The sequence below is a fragment of the Oryctolagus cuniculus genome, chromosome 6 (assembly GCF_051225735.1).
Source record: "Oryctolagus cuniculus isolate XC-2025 breed Fujian yellow rabbit chromosome 6, ASM5122573v1, whole genome shotgun sequence".
NCBI classification, from domain to species: domain Eukaryota; kingdom Metazoa; phylum Chordata; class Mammalia; order Lagomorpha; family Leporidae; genus Oryctolagus; species Oryctolagus cuniculus.
This window is the reverse complement of record NC_142872.1, coordinates 61515754-61522012: the sequence shown is the minus strand read 5'-3', so window position 1 is coordinate 61522012 and position 6259 is coordinate 61515754. Positions and strand designations below refer to the sequence as shown.

General features: G+C 54.6%; 1 pseudogene; it reads right to left on the bottom strand.

The window, feature by feature from the left end:
• Positions 1 to 1032: 1032 nt before the first annotated feature.
• On the bottom strand, positions 1033 to 4131 carry LOC127490778 (myeloid differentiation primary response protein MyD88 pseudogene; annotated as a pseudogene).
• Positions 4132 to 6259: the final 2128 nt, after the last annotated feature.

The following is a 6259-nucleotide window of genomic DNA, read 5'->3' as shown; positions in this document are numbered from 1 at the left end:
CGGCCACACTGGCTTCCTCACTGTTCCAAGGACACGCCGAGCTGGCTTCCTGCACTTGCTGTTCCCTTCTACCTGAGATGTTCTTCCTCCTGATCTCTGCACAGCTGACACCTTCTCATCCAATCTCACCTTAAAAGTCACCTCCTCAAGAGAGTCCTCCAGTCTTTCTCATTCACATCACTCAATCTCACTTTTCCCCCAGAGCACCTGTCACTCCCCAATACCTCTCTGCTCATTTAGTGCTGTCCTCTTCCTCCCCTTATGAAGACATAAGCTGTGGACCCCCAGATAGAGCCTACCAAGCCTGGCTCCATCTCCAAGCAGCTCCCTGGCCATAGCTGCAGCTGCAGCGCCTGTCTGCTCCCTGAACAAGTGCTGACATTTTATTCACAGCGGCTTTGGAAATCGGATGTCAGGCCCAAGCCCCGTGACTCAGCCGACACCATGTGAGAAGGCTGGGTTGAGAACACAGGGCCCTGTAGGCTTCAGGGAGACAGTGCCCCAGGGAACCTGGCTGAGCACCATGCCAAAGGGCCAGCCTGCTCCCAGGAAGCCGACTCCCACCTGAGCCAGGCCAGCTCTTGCCATGTCACGCACCTGGGCAGTGTCCCAGCTGGTGGAGGCAGGTGTGGCCCCACTAGGGGTGATGACACCGAGAACGCTGGGGCGGTGGGAGGGATGAGATCTGATTTCTCTCTTTTGCACAGAGACGTGCCCCCTCCTCCCTGCCCACCCTGGGAGGGGCTGCACCCGGAGGCCGTGCTTCTGTGCCAGGCATTCAAAGCCCAGGGGCGTTGCTGCTTGCGTCAGCAGTTCCTGCAAAGTGCAATGGAGTTCTCTGCCTTTGAGATCTAATTGCCTGCCCGTGGCCCTGCGTTCCAACTCCAAAGGCCGTGGCAAAAAGAAGTGGGGGTGGAGACTTTGGGGGGGGGATGCATTTTCATAGAACCAGCGGAGATGAGCCAGTTTCAGCTTTTGACACTGTGCTTTTGGTGGGGGGGGGGGGTGGAGGAGGGAGGACCAATTTCAGAAACAACACCAGTCCAAGAATAGCCTGGCCAAGAGAGAAAGGTCCGCAAAGGCAGCTTCTGTCCGTGATGAGAAAATGGAAATCGCAGGCAGAGGCCGAAAACTCATTCTGCCAGAATCTCCAACGATCTCCAGAATAATCGTGCCCGTCTCTCGAATCACGAGGTGCACAGTGACAGCCCCGGGTTTTCCTAGGAGGGTCAGATGGGTGCATTTTTTTAATTGGCCTCATTTCCAAGCAATGTGCTTGCCCTGCTGCTTTAATCCCAGCCCTGTGCCCCAGCAGCAACGCCTCGTAGCTCCTCGTCTCTTGCAAGCAAATGCAGCTTCTCCATCGGGAACCAGCAACCCCGCTCCCTCTCTTGCAAACGGGCTTCTTATCAGAGGACTGATCCGCTGTGGGTGAACTTGCATTTCTCTTGCATAAGAGAGCAATTTCCCAAAGAAGGAAAAAAAAAAGGAGGAGGAAATCAAACTGCTGGCTGCTCCTTGTTCCCATATTAACATCTCCAGCCTCCGCTCCTGAAGATAATGGGAAAGAAGTGGCTTTACATCACAGGACGGATATCAGTCCTGCAGGTGCCTCTAAGAGGCAAAGGGTTTCCTCGCATTTGTTTTATTTGGATGGAAATCACAAGAGGGAACAAAACCTCGGACAATTTTAAGGGCTCCTCCAGGCAAAATGATAACTTTCTGATGAAATCTCCAAGCAGGTTAAAAGTCAACCATGATTAACAAATTAGAAATCTCCGCCATTATAGCTAAATATAAATTAGCAGGGGCTGGCGTCATGGTGCAGTAGGTTAAGCATCCCATATGGATGCCAGTTCAACTCCTGACTGCTCCACTTCCAGTCCAACTCCCTGCTAATGTGCCTGGGAAAGCAGCGGAAGATGGCCCAAGTCTCTGGGCCCCTGCCATCCACATGAGAGGCCCAGAAGAAGTTCTTGACTCCTGGCTTCTGCCTGGCCCCAGCCATTGTGGCCATCTGGGGAGTGAACCAGCAGATGGAAGACCTCTCTGTCTGTAACTCTGACTTCCAAATAAATAAATGTTTATTAAAAGGGAGCATGGCACTAGACACTCTAGGAAATGGATATGCCACATAGGAATGGAATCGTCTGGTTTTACAAAAGAAGCTAGAAGTCTATAGACGTTGAGCTGAAGTTGCTTGATCTTTAAATTGTGGAAACCAGCATGCTGTCTCCCAAGCAGCTGCAGAAAGGCTGTGAGCACCGGGCAGCCCTGCTTCCTGGCCACCCCCACTTCCACCAGGACACGCCCACTCCAGGCTTCTTCCTCAGCTGTCTCCAGGGCCTTCTGGAACCCAAAGAAGGTGCTGGCTACTGGGCCAGTTTCTGGGGCTCCTCTAAGTCTTGCATATTCCTGGGCTGTGGGCATCAAGAAATTGGGATCAGCGTGTTTCGCCAGCAGCTCAGCCCTACCACTGGACAGTAGGGCCTTGCAGCGGGCAGAGGCCAAAGCCAGCTGGTCACTTTCCAGGGCAGAAGCCAAACAGCACACCCATCATCCCAGGAACACTGCCAAAACCTCCCACCCTCTTGCTCCTCACCAGGGTGCACAGTGATGGAGACACCAGGGATTCAGTCCCTTTAATGCCCCTTCCCCTCCAGGCTCTGCTGTGCCTCTGAGCACCACAGCACCCTCCACCCGTTCGCTCTATAGAGACAGAGTGCAGGCTCAGTCTGTGCAGGCAACTTGAGGAGGGCTGGAGGCTGAACCTACCCCCACCCCCTGGAGCTCCTCCAATCTCCAAGCAAGTGATACTGGGCATCAGTGTGTCCGGAAGGAAAAGAAAGGACAGCGTGTGATGGAGCCAGGTGCTCATGTGTGGGAGGGAGCAGAGCCCTAGGGAGCGGTTTTCAACCCAGAGCCCCGTGATGGGATGTGCAGAGAAGGAGGAAGGCCCCGGTGGCTGTTCCATGAGGACAGACGGGGCGGTGGGCGCTCCCTGGTGGGTGGCTGCTACAGGGGCCCAGGAGGAGGCGTGGAAGGAGGGTGGTGGCTTGCCGTGGGCAGTTTTGGGCTATATTTAGGAGGAGTTGGTGGCAGTTTGGACGAGTGAGTGGGCAGGGGACAGGCTGCTGCCTGCCTCTGTGGCTCGTGGTGCCTGTGCTGAGGCGGGGACTCCTGGGGGCGGCAGGGGTAGTGCTGAAGCAGCCTAGGCAGCTGCATCCCACCAATGCGTTCCCCCAGCACTTTCCTCTCTCTGCCAAGGTCCGCGTCAAATGCTCCTTCCTCAGGCCCAGACATCACCATCACCATCCAGCAGCACCTGGCTGCAGGTTCTAGGCAGACCTGCTTCAGCATAGCCCTAGGCAACCACCCAAGGAGAGGCCCACTGTGCCCAGGCTACACAGGGCCAACATCTGGACCCCTAAGCAGGGCTGTCGTGTACCTACCCCCATGCACCTGTTCTTGATGAGCTCAGTGGTGGTGGACCAGACAGAAGTGCCAGGCAGGATACTGAGGTCAGAAACAACAGCTCCAGCGGGTAGCTCGTCTGCACCAGCTACTGGATCTTCTCTGGCACAAACTGCATGTCGCTGGAGCAGTCACAGATGAGGATATCAGAGAGCTCAGGCACTCGGCTCAGGGGGTCATCCGCCAGCTCCGGTGTCCGCGGAACACTGCTGTCTACAGCCGCCACCTGTAAGGGCTTCTCACAGCCCTGTCGCTGGCAATCCTCCTGGATGCAGGGGCCCAGCTCAGACAGTAGGCTCTAGCGGCCAAGCACAGCCACCAGATCGAGCAGGTGGTCCACCCAGGTGCTGGGGAGACCCTACCAGGCATCCAGCAAGCTAGTCCACTGTGGGGTGGGTGTATGTCTCCAGCAGCCAGATCTCCAAGAACAAGAAGCCCACTTCCCTGGCCAGCGCACTCCAGAGGGGCAGTCACCTGTATGTGCATGTGCGTTGCCGCATGCACAATTTGAAGTTGAGCCCAGCCAGAGGCAGGAAGGACAGGGAGCGCCAGGGGCTGTGTGGAGCACCGTGGGCTGCATGCAGGAGAAGGCACTTACAGCTTGTTTGCTGCCAGGGCCCGCACCTGCCCATCAAAATCAATGTTTTTGGATTCCATGTACAAGTAAGGGCATGCAGCATTTGTCCTTCTGTGCCTTGTTTATTTCATTGACATAATGTCCTCCAGTTTCATCCATGTGTGTCATTTGAATAATTATACCCTGTGTTATGGCTGAATAGTATTCCATCGGTATGCCTACCACATTTTCATTGTCCATTCTTCCATCAGTGAACCCCTCGACTGGTACCACATCACAGCTTTTGCTACTGCCCTTTTCCATGGAACCTGAGCTCCATGGCCCATCTCTGTCCCGACCACTGTGACTAACACTCATTTCCACTGTCCCCTTGGCCCTGTTGACCCTGGTCAGCATCTAAAGTGGGCAGGCAGCTTTCAAATAACCTGCTGCGGGGTGATCATAACTGTGTCGATGAACTTGAAGGCAACGCCCAGTGAGTGAGTTCCAGGAACCACCTGGCTCACCTTTGCCACCCTCCAGGGCACGGCAGTATGCCTTACACAGAGCCGATGGGAGAAAGCTGTGGTCGTTGGCATTGTCTCTGCCAGGACAGACTCGGAGATACACGAGGGTCCTTCAAAGAGTTCATGGAGGGGTGGGCGTTTGATGCAGCACTTCGGCCGCCGTATGGGAGGCCCACATGGCAGGGTCTGAGTGCAAGTCCCAGCTCTGCTCCTGATTCCAGCTTCCTGCTGGTACACACCTTGGGTGCAGCCATGATGCTTCTGTCCCTGTCACTGACCTTGGAGGCCTGGATGGAGTTCCCAGCTCCAAATGTCGGCCTGGTCCAGCAGCAGCTGATGCGCACATTTGGGAAGTGAACAAGCAAATGGAAGACTGATCTCTTTCTGTCTCTCTGTGCCTCTCTCTCTCTCTGCCCTTCAAATAAATAATATTTTTTAAAAAATCATGTGAAAATAGCATTAAAAGATAAGTTTATTTTGGTGCAAAGACATATTTTGAAATCCATGCATAGTTTTTTCCTAAAGTGCATTTTCCATGTATACGTGGGATCTCCAAAAAGTTCATAGACCATGCAGATTCTCATTTGATTCCATCTGCATGGGCTTTTGGACGTGTCCTGTATGTTCCCGAAGCAGCAGGTGTGTTCCTTATCTAGCCCTAAATAGACGAGCACCCCCTGAGGGCAAGGTTGGCTTCCCTCACCCAGCAGCACCGAGGTTTGCCACAGCACTCAGCACGCAGAGCCCCACAGCCCTTTATTCACTGACATCTTCAGTGTTGTGGAAAGGATAAAACTGACCCATCAGACAGACCTGCGTGCAAGTGGAGATTCCAGCCCTTAGCAGCTGCACCGTGGGCAAGGCATGGGTCTGGGTCCAGGAGAGGAAGAGGCCACCAGCAGGTTCAGAGCAAGGATTTACTATTGAGCTTGTTTTCCCACAGTGTGGGAGAAGGAAGGTCTGGAGTGGGCGGTGGAGGGTCTGAGGACCACCAGTCGATTGGTCTAGGGTGCCAAGGGAGCTACTGGGAGGGAAGCCAGGTCTGCTGTTAAGAGTGAGGGTGGGCAGGAAGAGCTGGACACAGACCAGCAGGTGACAACCACCCCGGGACACCTGCTGGCATCTTGGTGTCTCACTGTCACCACAGCCAACGAGGCTGGTCTCAGAGAGTGGTGGCCACTGCTCCCCTCTCTGTACAGATCCCCACGGGCAGGGCTCTTTTGGTCAGCTCAAACCAGAGCCACGTGGGGAAGGGGGTTCTGACCACCTTCACACAGTGTAAAGCACTGAGGCCAAGTATTGGACCTCCCGGACCCTCTGTTTGCTCATCCAAGAAATGGGCACATGGATACTTAGCACAGGCTCTAATCTACGACAGCACTCGATTAGTACTTATTAACTCTTCCCTGTTGCCATGGCGGTGCCTTGAAGAATTTCCCTCCACAAAGCCCAGGGCAGTGACCTCTGAGGGCTGCCCCAGCTACATTTAAAAATCTGGAGTTTTGAACACCATGAAGTCACACCGTACGGGAGTGGACTAATATCCGGTGCTAGAGTAGTTCGCAAAACCAGATCTACCTGCAGGATAACGCGCTTTGGAGCTCATTTCCCATTTCCCGCTGGGCCTGTTTCCAGGGTCCTACTGACGTCACAAAGGGACAGGCATCATCCGAGCCACCCCTGGCAGCCTGGGGAGAGCAGG